The 13785-nt window shown below is 42.9% G+C and overlaps 1 protein-coding gene across 1 annotated transcript in view; it reads right to left on the bottom strand.

Moving 5' to 3' along the window:
* The window catches only part of NALCN (sodium leak channel, non-selective), a 549662-nt gene that overhangs the window by 283566 nt on the left and 252311 nt on the right, over positions 1-13785 (bottom strand). The gene's annotated exons all lie outside the window — the stretch shown is intronic.

A 13785-nucleotide genomic window follows, 5' to 3' on the forward strand; every position in this document is an offset into this window, starting at 1 on the left:
GGAATTTTGAAATCTTCTTGAACTGAACTGAGATATTGGACATAGTAGTTTCCTTTAACTTTCTATGCTAATAAATTTTTCTTTTACTAAAATACCATGTGCCTCTGTTCCCTATAGAGTATAAGAATACTAATGTATTATGAAAATGTACGGATTTTGTTTGCGTTACTTGCAATACTAATACATTGTTGGATGAATTTTAAAACATTTGTGTGCGCACACACACAAATACCGGGGCGCATTTTCGAAAGGGCCCGGCCATGAACATATTTCCCGAAACACGCAGAAGTGCTGGGTCAACCAAAAGGGTCAGGCTGGAGGGTGAAGTAATTTGCCCAAGATCACAAAGACCAGTGGTGAGATTGGAACTCTGAGTTCCCAGTGTTGTGGCCCTCTGCTCTAACAACTAGGCTACTCCTCCACCCAGCTTTCAACCCCATTCTGAGAAGGTAGATTGTAGTGTCAAAGGCTGCGTACTATTTAGAACAGAACTCCTAGCCAGGTAAGAAAGATTGTATATTAACCTAAACTTTCCCAGCTCTTTCTTGGGGACGACGGCTAGGTGGGGACAAGATCACATTGACAAAGGGGGGTTCTGAGATTTCTTCCAAGCCTCAACCCTGTGGTCAACTTCTCCCTGATGACACTGGATAAATGACTAGCAAAAGAAGCATTCCTGCAGTGACCTACACTTATTGGGCCAGCATAACGAATTTTGAAGCCATCCCTGAATCTCTCCAACAACAAGGGGGTAGCCTCTTGGACAGGGTAATGCTAGAGACTACTTTCCATCCGTGCCTATAGGTCTGGACTTTGGATCTCACGAAGGAATCTATTTTCCTTTTCCACTCAGGCTCTTTTTGGGGCATCTCGTGGCCGGAAGCTTGACAGCATATGTTGTATAATTGTGTTTACATTTGCAGTCCTGTGAATCACTAGGTTTATAAAGCTGGTTGTATTTTAAGATGTGATGTATGTATATGTAGAAAATATACGTGTAAATTGCTTTACGTTTTTTAGCAAGTACAAGTATAAATAAAACATACCGTATATACTCATGTATATGTGGAGAAATTTAGGTCTTAGAAATTAATCTTAAGGAAGGAAGCAGCCTGTGAGTTTGCTCTATAGACTTTCATTTTGAATATTTACTGTCAAGTTGAGCTTACCGGGGGTAGAAGAGCCCTTCAGCCCCGATGGGAATGGTGGCTGGGCGATGCCCACAAAAGGGGCAGAGCCAAAGAAGCGTGATAAAAACCGGCTTGCGCTGGCATGCAGTCGATGCCGGCGCGCCACCAAAGCCGCACACGCCTAAGGGGTGTGTGGCAAAGGCTGGCTTAGCCTGGCTTTGCCTGGAATTTGACTGAAGTTGTCTCATCGATTTTGCTGTTTCCTATGGTATGTAAACGTAATTTAATGCTTTCATATTTACCAATTTGCTGCTTCCTTTCATAAGAGACTCCACCTGTATAAATAAGTACTGTATCCATTGAGGCAGGAGCTGATTGCTAAGAAGCTATTGTTATTGCCTTTTAGATATGCCCCATACATAGAGAAAGGTCAAATTAAGGCCAACCTCGAGTATGGCTGATATAGATTTCAAGCAAAGGTCTGTTTCTGAGTGGATTGGACCCCTTTAATAACCCCTTTGAGACAGAGTGCTTTAGGGGAGGAGTTAGAGCAAAACCCTTCTCTTATGGTCACTGAAAACATCCTTGAGTCTGGGGGCTCCGGGAATACCACCACCACCAGGCATGGAAGGGTTTTCTCCCATAGGAATGCCTGGAAATAACCTAGGAATTTCTAAAGAACTGGATTTAACAGGAGAAATCTTGGAAGATCATAAGGGAATAATTAGCATGGAACCAGAATTACAAGTACCTTTTAAAACATCGGAAGCTATAGGACATGGAAATATTACAGTCAATGCCAGAATTGAAAGTACTAAATTGATTGGACTCAGTAAAAAAGAAACTATTAAATCTGTTAATTTGAAATCTGGTAATATAACATTGGAGACCTTATGTGATTATATGGTTAAATTAGACAGATCTATAGTAAAACTAACTGAGGAAGTCAGAGAAACTAATAGTTCAGTAAAGGAAAATAGTCAGAAATTAGTTCAAGATAAAAAGATATAGAAACTAGGGTGGTACAAGTTGAAAAGGTACAAGGCCAACAGATTAAAATTGAATCTGAAGTTCAAAAAAGGCTAGAAAATCTTGAAAATACTGTTAGATCTTTAAATATAAGAGTGACTAATTTTCCTATTTCAGAACATCTAGGGCCGGCTGAATTGTTTAAATCTTATGTTCTGAACGTCCTTAAATTACCAGAACAATCTTACCCACCTATAGTTAGAGCTTTTTATGTAGGGGAAAAAAAGAAACAACAGGAGGAGAAAGATATAATTCAAGATTCTTTAAATATTTCTGATTTACTTGAGAAATCACAAGAAGAGTTAGAAATTTTAAAAAAAGAGGTTCAATGCTTATACAATTCGCTTTCATAACTGATAAGGATAGTATACTTAAATATTTTTTCCGTAATAGATTACCTTTTATGGGCAAAAGATTTGGATGTTTCCAGATCTGATTAGATCTACTCAATTACGTAGAAGGGATTTCTTAGCTTTGAGAAAGGAAGCTGTGGATAAGGATGGATACTTTCTTTTAAAATATCCATGCCATTGTATTGTGAAATTTGGGGAGAAAGATTATTCTTTTTTTAATCCGGAGCAATTTAGAAATCTCCTGGGTTTATAGATAACCGGTAGAAAATAATATAGAGGTATTTTCAGCACTTTTTCCTATATGATTAGGTATTATTGATAGGTAAAATTACTGGGTCACAGTAATTTTCTTAATTTTGTGGCTAAAAAATGCCCTCGACTTATCCACCAGATCGACTTGTTCATGAGTATATATGGTAACTAAATAATAATAAGCTACAAATAAAAAGACAAGAAATATATCAAACTAGTGAGATCTGTTATACATGTAAACTTTAAAATTAGCTAATACTGTATATAACAGAAATACAGAAACATGACAGCAGAAAAAGACTATATGTCCTATCTAGTCTGTCCATCCACCCAGCTAATTTAGCTTTACAATTTTCATCACTCCCTTAGAGTTCCTCTGGGGTAGATTTTCAAAGGGTTACACACGTAAGATACGCGCGTAACCCCCGAAAACCTACCCCTGACTCCACTGCGGGCGCCGAGCCTATCTTGCATAGGCTCGGCGGCGCGCACAAGCCCCGGGATGCGTGTAAGTCCTGGGGCTGGAAAAAAATGGGCGTTCCGGGGGTGGGGCCATGGGCGGGGCGCCGGAGGCAGGCGTAACTTCTTCGATAAAGGTCAGGGGGGGGCAGGTTAGATAGGGGAAGGGAGGGGAAAGTGCGGGGGAACGAAGGAAGGCTGCTGTGCGCACTTGTTATAAAATCGGGCGTAGATTTGTTCGCGCCGGGTTGCGCGAACAAATCTATGCCCGCACGCATGTTATAAAATCTGGCCCTCTGTGTTTATCCCATGCTTTCTTGAAATTACATACTGTTTTCTTCTCTACCATCTCCACTGGGAGGCTGTCCCATGCATCTACTGCCCTCCCTGTGAAAGAAATATTTCCTAAGATTACTCCTGAGTCTACCCCTTTTCAGCCTCATCACATGACCCCCTTGTTCTAGAACAGTGGTTCCCAAGCCTGTCCTGGGGACCCCCCCCCCCCCCCCCAGCCAGTCGGGTTTTCAAGATATCCAGAATGAATATGCTTGAGAGAAAATGTTATGCATGCAAATTTTCTCTCATGCATATTCATTGTGGATATCCTGAAAACCCGACTGGCTGTGGGGGGGTCCCAGGACAGGCTTGGGAACCACTGGTCTAGAGCCTCCTTTCTGTTGAAAGCGACAAACCTCCTGGGCACGGAAATCCTGGAGGTATTTAAATGTCTCTGTCATATCTCCCCCTATCTCACCTTTCCGATAGGACATATATTTTTAGATAAGTCTGTCTCCCCCATATGTTAAAATGAAGACCATTTTCGCAGGCAACCTGTAAACTGACTCCAGCCAGTTTTTATCCTTTTTTAAGGTGCGGTCTCCAGAATTATACGTAGCATTCCATATGAGATTTCACCCGGGACTTATACAGAGGCAATATCACCTCCCTTTTTCTACTGACCATGTCTCTCCCTATGCAGCCCTATGATTTGTGCAGTCGCTTTGTGCACCTTTTTGACTCCTTGAGATCATCAGATACCAGATCTCACTCTTCTTTCATGCTTAGAATTTCACCACCAATACTCCACCCTTGGGTATTTGCATCCTAAATGCATAACTCTACATGGTTTTTTTTTTAGTATTAAATCTTATTGACAAGTGGTTTTAAGTGTAGGTTTCACTGAGTTAACATTTTATAATGGAAAATCACAGCAGGAGCTTTGCAATTTTCTGAGTCACGGTGCTATTTTACTTTTTTTAGAACCCGATTTCTACTACTATTATAGCCTAAGCTTACTACAATACTGCTTGTATTCTCAACCAGAAAGAAAAACTAGTTTTAGAAAACTCATTTAAATGGTTTTTTAGTTACTTTATTAAAACACATCATAAATAACTTGCTTAGTATCTTTTCTTTCTAAATGTACAGAAAGCATTTCAAAGCGAGACTATCTACAAAGCAGCAGGTAGATTAACATACATTGCCTGATAGTTTCAATGGGGCTGCAACACTGAACTTTGATACCTGATATAGTATGACAATAAGATGCATGATAAATCAGCACTAACATGATAACACTTATGCATCGTGCAAATCAATTTCTCCTGCATAACCAGCCTAAAGTGAAAGAACCAATTAGAATGGGAACTCCCAAAAATCAAAATGAGCCTCTGGTTCTCTGTAACTCCATTCCCAACTTATTCCAAAACGCATCCTAAATCTTCACCAGCAAGAGGGAACTCAGTGATTTCTCTCCGGACAATAAAGATTTCGGATATTGTGTGAGTGTGTGTAGGTTTGGGGTGAGGGAAGTAAAGTGGGGCCTGGGCACGGATGAAAGCTTTAATGGTCCAGACACCCTAATTTGACTTGGGAAAAGGTACAATTCGCAGGGCTGGTGCTAGCTTTTTTTCTGCCCTGTACAAAATTACCGTGCTGCCCCCCTCCTCAGAATACCTCACCTCAATTAAACATGCAGAACACAGACTCACCCTCACCAAATTCAGAATAAAGAGACTAATAAACTATAAACAGAAACTGAACCGGAATCTACAACCCGCAACAAGCCAGACTCTGAATGCAGTGCAGCAATGGAGAAACAGAAACAATCACCAGTCCTCATAAATCATTCATCAAACGATAAAATCAAGGAATATAAATCAATCATATCAGTAAAAACATACTTATAAAAAAAATATTTCCAGTGATCTGAAAACTTTGTATTTCCAGTCAACCTGAGTAAGGCATGGATTAGTGAGGCAGCACAACTTTTGTTCACATACATACACCCACACACCCAGGCAGGTTCCCATTCACATAATCAACCCCAGAGAGGTTCCCATTCACACACACACACACACACCAGACAGGTTCTCATTCACACACACACACACACATCCCAGTGAGGTTCCAATGCACGCACACACACACACACACACACACACACAGCAGATAGATTCCTATTATCAATCTCCTGGGACCCCCTCTTCAGCTTATTCTAATTTATATAGTATATTATCTCTTTTTATTAAGTTTTTACCATTATGTTTTTAATGTTCAATTTTAATTATGTACATCTTGCATATAAACCGTTTTAACACACTTTCTAGTTGTAAACATGGTATATAAACCCCTTTTAAATAAAAAATAAATGAAATAAGTATTGACACACACACAATACCCTCCAGTCAGGCTCCGTTTCACTTATCCCCACCACCCCCTCCAGTCAGGTTCCCATTCACACACACCACACCCTAGTAAGACTCTCATTCATTCATTCATTCATTCACATACACACACCTACCAGCAGGAGCCATTCTGCTGCTCCTCCTCATGTGCTGGCCTGTGTGCTAATCAAACCACGCGAGCCTATCACTTCCTCTATGCTGATCTCGTGCATCGCGAGATTGAACAGCCTACGCCAGCACCAAGAAGGAGTAAGAGAACAGGCTCCTTCTTCTTTCTTTGGCTGCTGGTGGGATGGGGTCCACCAGTGGCCTTGGAGGCCTCATCCTCTTCCGGGTCACTGGTGAGATGGGGGTCCACCAGCGGACTCATGTGTCTCTTACTCTTCCAGGCTGCCAGTAGGATAGAGTCCACCGGCGGCCTCACGGGCCTTCTCTACTTCCGGGTCACCAGTGGCATGTGATCTACCAGTGGTTTCCAGTGGGGCCTCCTCCTCTTCCCGGCTGGAAGAGGAGAAGGCCCCACTGGAAACCCCACTGGAAACCCCTCGTGGGCGGCAGAAGAAGCAGCCCACGAGGCCACCAGTGGACCTGTCCCACCGGTGGCCTCATGGGCTGCTTCTTCTGCCGCCCCTCCGGGTGTGCCGCTCTGTGTAATTGCACGGTATGCACACCCGGCAGCGCTGGGCCTCACGGAGGAGGGGGTGGGACAAAAAGGCCATTTCATCTTTCAGAGAATGAGAGTTTTGAAGTCAGGGAGTGCATTCAGCACTGTCCTTCTGGATGTGGATCTTTTAACTTGACCTCCTGAGGATATTTAAAAAAGGATATTTATGTTTAATTGAGCAATACAGGGAGTTCTCTTTCCTTCAGGTTAAAAACAATATAAGTGTTAAGCAGGGCTGGCAGGAGCTATTGAGTAGACTAGGTGTCCGCCTAGGTCACTGGAAGTGGGTGGGGTGCTGTATTAGGCAGATGCAAGGCTGCCATGTTTAAGAGTGCAGTAGCTGCGCAGTGGGAGCTGGAGATCAGCGAGATCGCGGACGGGAGGTGTGAGGGTGCAGGGAGTGCGATTTGGGGGTGGAGAGAGAGAGAGAGAGAAAATCATGTGACAATGTGATGTCACTGCCTAGGGCGGCTGGGCATCCTTGCACCGGCACTGGTGTTAAGTGGTGAGAAAAACAAAGGAATCAGATTGGATCAACTCTTTTTTGTTATGCTTTCATTTGCATTCAAGAGATAAATCGTATTGCTGTTGTCTTCTGCTGAATATTGTATATAATTTGTTTACTTCATTTTGATCATTAGATGCCACATGTTGTTTAGAATGATATAACATTGCAAGCCTTAATTTAATGCTTTTCCCACTTACTGCTTACAGCAAATCCTAACCGAAACAGTTTCACTATTACTAAAAGGGAAAATGGCTGCACTCTGCCAAGCTACTCAATTTATAATTTCCTGTACTGTACTTAGATAAAAGGCTTTTTAAACTGAAAATAATACAGACAACAAACAGGGTGTTAAATGGGCAATATAGAAGTGTACAGCTTTCATGGCTTTGCATAAACAGATTGCTAATTATCTAAGTTACTTATCGAAACTACCAAGACACTTTTTTAAAAAATAAAAATGTAAAATGGGACAGTCTTTCACTCATCGATGCATGGGTGCCAGTAGCAACCTTTAGTAAATGAAATATCTTCTTATTATAAATGCAAGATTCATCATTCAGTATGTCTTTTTACAAGGAAAACAGTTATCTCTTAAAGAAAGCCTTGTATTTAGTTTAAAATTACACAATGAACTTGGTCCTGAAGGTATGCAAATGACATTTCAGTCTGCTCTTATGTATTATTAAAGTTCCTTCTATTAGTCAACATTAGTTTTAAGAGAATAGCAAGGCAGTGCAACGTACCATGATTATGTGCTTTGCAACCAACAATCTTTCTTTCAGAGCAAGATATTTTTAGTTGAAAGGTAACCCTTCCCTCAGTTTATGTTAAAATGAATTTGAAATGCAACCATCAAGCTGACAGAGCCAACAGCTGTGAAAATGAGACCTAGAGATTTATGCAAATGGGAGAATTCAGAATTCATTTACTTTACAGAACAGATTGTCAAGTTTCTTTGGGGGTATTTATTCCCTATTACTTAATTAGCTGTTTTGCTGATGTAAGTCAAGCTATATTTTTATAAAGTGGATCATGTATATTCAAGTAGCAAACCTGAGCTAGGAAACATTTAGGTATTACTGTATTACTATTCCGATTTAAAGCGCATATAAGACATAAAAATAATATATTTGCTGCTTTGGAAACACATGCCGGTCAGCTCTAATGAACATGAGAAGGTGAGGATGCCTATGAAATAACATGTTGCAGGATGAGTTGTCATTTAAGGCTTGATTCACCAAACAGTTTGTCAGAGAATGAATGAACAGAGTAAAAAAAAACAAAACCAATTGCCAACTGCTATTCCATGGCAGCAAATAAATGAAACAAGCAATAGGAAATCTGTCATCGTAAGGGAAAAAAAAAAAAAAGAGATTTATAGCACAGGAAGAGCATCCCACTGTTCCGACAATCATGAACCATAAATGCTATCTCGTCAAACTGTACAACTCTGCCCAGCCAGCCTCACATACCTAGGACTTCCTGCATTCAATTGCTGAAGCGGAGAGTGGATCTCCCCTCCAAACACACATTTTAAAATTTGTTTTATACATAGTAAGGGTGAGAGGGAACCATACCATATGACAAAAGCAGGTTATAGCCAGTAGGAGTGTACATTCGTTTCAATTTAAAATTTAAAAGTGTGATGAATGAGCCCATTTTCATTTTGTTTCAAACTAATCAAATTTTGTTTACCAAAAACAAAAACAAAAAAATTGTGAGTTTTTCATTTTTGAGAAATAATGTGCCCTATTAGTGTTACGCCCGTCGGTCACAGATGGCTGCGACCACTAATGCTCACCTCTTTCTTTGCTGCCTTGTCATCTCTTGGATGAATGGCGGTCTCCGCCAAGCACCTCCAACCTGCCTGGCATTCCCGGGATGGCGTGGGCACTGCCGACTGCCATCTTGTTTCAGGAATTACCTAGGCGCGCGCGCATGGGCCACCTTTCTACACGTCATGGCGGGAGCCTCGGGGGGCGTCCCCTCCGGATGACGTCAACTATCTCTTGTAAAGCTGGCTGGCCCTACGGTTTGATGAGTTAGCAAGGAGTTCCCTCATTGCTGAATTCCGCTCCATCCTTGGACTTCCGGTTCCAGACTCTACACTTGGCATGAGACGTTCAGGGTACCCCCGCTCCTTGGGGGCCCTTCCTCATCTCTGGCTATCCGCTCCTCGGAGGGCCTCTTGCCTTGGACTACTATCGGTCCCCCTTCCCGGGACCTCTCCTGGAACCATCTCCTGTGAGTACCTTACTACTACGGACTTCACCTATACCAAGCCTCATTGTGGGATCTTCTTCTGTGGACCTTGTGCCTTGGGCCACTACTGCATCATCCCCAGAAGAAACCACTCCGGTATACCCTGCACTGCAGGTCATTACCGCACCTCTGCTACAGGATCCTTTTCAGGGTTTCTGCACCTCAGACTACCATCTCATTACCACAACCAAGAAACCTCTTCGGCGTACCCCGCACTGCGGGCCACTACCGGATCTTCACATCGGAGGTATCACCCTGGGGTATACCCTCTGCTCAGAACTATACTTTTACTGCACCTCCCACTCCGCAGGCTGTGCCTTTCTTCTCTCTTCTCTATTTCACAGCTGTGTCTGACACCACTGAGACCGCGCCTACTGATGGTGAGGCTCATAGTGCTCCTTCCTGTGGGCGGAGATACCTCTCACCACGGCCCAGGGTTCACACTACTACATGTCATAACAATTAGCAAATAGAGCACACTATTACCAAAAAGGCCTCCAACAGGACCAGTCCTCAGCTAGTCTGATAGTTGGTGCCCAACCCAAGGCTGGGATCTATCACAGAGGCCAAGGCCTGGATCTGGGCAGGACACCGTGGCCCAGTAAAGGTTAGATCCTGTCACCGAGGCCCAGGCTGGGCATCAAAGATGGGCCTGGGCCTTGGTGATGGGATCTGGCTGAGGCTGGGTTCCATCGCTAAAGTCCAGGCTTCCTCCTAATGCTGGAGCCCAGGTCTGATTCTAGAATCCAGCTGAGGCCAGGTCCCATTGCTGGAACCTGAGCCAGAAGCCTGGGCCCAGCCAAGGCCGGGTTGTATCGCCAAAGCCAGATCCAAATGCTGGGGCCCAGGTGAGACCATCTCCATCACAGAGGCCTGAGCCCAAAACCAGGCCAAGGAAGAGTCCCATCGCCATGGCCCATGGTGAGACCTAGGCCTAAGCCCAGATCCAAAGGCCCAGGACTTCGATCTTTTTTCTTCTGCTGTCTTCAAAATGATACCCTCTGGTAGAAGGATACACCTCAGCGATGTCACTGTGGTGACTTCCTCCTGAGTGGACGGTGCCATATTGTTGTACAGCTATTGAAATGTTTGCTTGGAAGTAAGGTATAGCAGGGATGTCACTGAGGCATGATTTTGAAGAGGTTAGAAGAAGAATGGAACACCTTTCCCTGGTCCTGATCTGGGCATAGGCCTAGGGCTTGGGCCTGAGTCTGAGCTTAGATCACAGACTTCTGCCTCAGGCAAGGTATGAGCCTCAGGCTTGAGCTTAGAGCTAGGCCCTAGCCTTAGCGTTGATATCTGGCATTGGGCTAGAGCTTGGGCCTAAGCCTAGGGCTTGGCTTAAACAATGGAACTTGGCCTTGACCTGGTACCAGCATTAGGCCTGGATCTGGGCATAGGCCTTAGATCTGAGTCGAGGCCTAGTTCAGGGCCTCAGTGATTGGATCCAGCCTCAGCTGTGCCCTGACATTAGGCCTCGGTGTGGGCCTAGGCTTAAACCTAGGCTTTGGAGAAGGTCTTGGCTTCGGCCTGGCTCCAGCATCATGTCCAGGCCCGAGGCTTATTCCTAGACCTGGACCTCAGAAATGAAACCCATCCTCTTCCAGATCCTGGCATCTGACCTTGGCCCAGGTCTACTAGAGCCCAGGCCTAGGCCTCAGCCACAGGTCCTGGAATACGGTTGGGCTCTGGAGTCGGTTGGTTGGAAAGTATTGATGTATCTGTGACATGTTTATTAAAGCATGCCTTTGTGTATTCAAGAAAATTGTCAAGGATGGTGAGTTTGCTCCTTGGGTATTGCCAGAGGTGGTTCTTTAAGTGATTGAGATGATGTCTGTTAAAAATAACAAAACCTTATGTTTATCAAAGAACTGTAGTAGTATAAAGCAGATTGAAGCATTCAGTTAAGGTGAGTGGGTTCATTACTAAACTCAAGTAACTTTAATTGTACTCTAGTCTGAATAAAATATATATATAGTATGCAATAAATCTGGCATTTTTATTTATCAGTCTTCCTGTAGATAAAGGAGGCTGTCTAAGATGTCAGTCATGCTGAAGATGCATTTATAAAAAGTATTAAAATCAGATACTCTTTGAATTGTAGGGATGTGCAATCGTTTCAAATGAAATAGACAATGGCAACAAAATTGTCTACGTCTCATTTCATGGGGGCAGTGAAACGAATGCAAAACTGCTGAAAATTTTTTGAAATTTGGTATTTCTTGCTACCGCAAGGTAACAGACGTTATCAGGCAATAACGGGAGTTAGCATGCAGCAACTGAAGTTAGCGCCCAGTAACCGAAAATGCTACTGATCAGATAAAAAGTGCCAATCGGGGGAACGATTCGTTAGCTGGAAGTGTGATTCTGCATTCCCACTGGCTGTCTTCCTTAGTTACTTTTTTGTGCTGCCAAGGTTTCAAGGTGGTGTGTGTGTGTGTGGGGGGGGGGGGGGGGGGAGATGGTGCGTCACTTGTCTGTGCCTGGTAACAAGTGTAAACAAAGAAGAAATATAATAATATCTAGTCAGCATAAGCAAAAGCATGTAATGCATGTGCATATTTTGAATTCTCCCATCCCTGTCTAATTTTAGAAAGGAGGCCCTGACATTTTGGGATTTCCCCAATCCTGTTTCATTTTTTTTCAATAGGTACATGGTAATTGTTGAAGTTCTCCCAATTTGACTCAATAGCAGATATAATAAAGGTCGCTCTGGTTGTCTGCTACTTTTGTTTGTGGGACTTAGGAGACATTAATGTATCATCAATTATCGTTAGCTGTAGCTGGTGATTGATTCTGATTTAGTGTCAGTCCTGGAAGTTAGCTATTAGCTACTACTCAGTAGAAAGTGTCTGCAAGGTAGGGGCCCCAGGGTCTGTAGGCTGAAGCTTTGTGCTTAAGCAATACAGAAGGATTGGGAGGGGTCCTATGCTGACTGAGCTGACTCTGTTTTATAATTTGTCTAAAGTCTCACTGGTTGCTTTAGAACATAAGAACATAAGAAAATGCCATACTGGGTCAGACCAAGGGTCCATCAAGCCCAGCATCCTGTTTCCAACAGTGGCCAATCCAGGCCATAAGAACCTGGCAAGTACCCAAAAACTAAGTCTATTCCATGTAACCATTGCTAATGGCAGTGGCTATTCTCTAAGTGAACTTAATAGCAGGTAATGGACTTCTCCTTAGTTTGAGACTGTAATATGTTTCTGTTTTGTTCTCACTGTGTGTCTGCTTGTGGCCATGTCTCTTTTCTCTAGACTGTATCCACTGGCCCATTGATCTCTGTGCCAATTCTCATTCCTATATTATAAATTTATTTAAGAGCAGCCGTCCTTGTACATCATAAACACAATCGGGCCGCCATTGGGCTGCCATTGGACGCACATTTTCCCTTACACCTTATTCTGTAAGGGGCCCGAAAACGCGTGTCCAACCCGCCAAACCTAATAGCGCCGTCAACATGTAAATGCATGTTGATGGCCCTATTAGTTATTCCTGCGTGATTCAGAAAACAAGCCGCACATTTTGCTTTTAGAAATTAGCGCCTACCCAAAGGTAGACGCTAATTTCTTCAGGCTCTGGGAAAGTGCACAGAAAAGCAGTAAAAACTGCTTTTCTGTGCACCCTCCGACTTAATATCATGGCGATATTAAGTCAGAGGTCCCAAAGGGTAAAAAAAAGTACTGTTGGGTGTCGGGTCGAAAACCGGACGCTCAATTTTGCCGGCGTCCGGTTTCCGAGCCCGTGGCTGTCAGCGGGCTCGAGAACCGACCAGTGGCGTAGCCAGAATTGATTTTTTGGGTGGGCACAAGGTTAACATAGGTGGGCACAAGGCATGCAGGTCTACTAGTTGTTTTCTTACTGATAAATAATGCCATATACTGCACCCTAGAATGGCTTTCTAAGTAGTTTGCAACAGCCATTATGTGTCATGTATGAAACTTTAAAATAATTTACTTCAATTATTTCAAGTATAGAAAACAATCAAATCCAATCATATAATAAAACAAAAATTAATGTATTCTTTCATGAACCATCTTTGCAGAAACCCAGAAATCTTCATAAATACAATAAAATATAATTAATCATCAGAACAGGTGCAGCGCAGAGCTAGGGCAATTCACATTACAAGTAACATGAAAAAAAAAATTCAAATTCTGGTGTAATCTCAGCAAAAAATAACCCTCCACTGCTATTTTGTGAAGTAACAAACTCTTGCAAAGAAAGAGGCATCTGGAACCTTGCCAAACAATCACAGCACTGACTCTCAGGATTCAAACAGCAACCTTATGAAAAAGCAGCAATGCAAATACTACACCAGGCCCTAGAACATTAATACATCACCTACGGGAATAACAGAACAGGCTGGACTACTACTGCAGAGAAACTATATGCTAGAAATACTCATTTCTGTCACAAACAGGCAAAACTGAGACTGACC

The sequence above is a fragment of the Rhinatrema bivittatum genome, chromosome 5, assembly GCF_901001135.1.
Source record: "Rhinatrema bivittatum chromosome 5, aRhiBiv1.1, whole genome shotgun sequence".
NCBI classification, from domain to species: Eukaryota; Metazoa; Chordata; class Amphibia; order Gymnophiona; family Rhinatrematidae; genus Rhinatrema; species Rhinatrema bivittatum.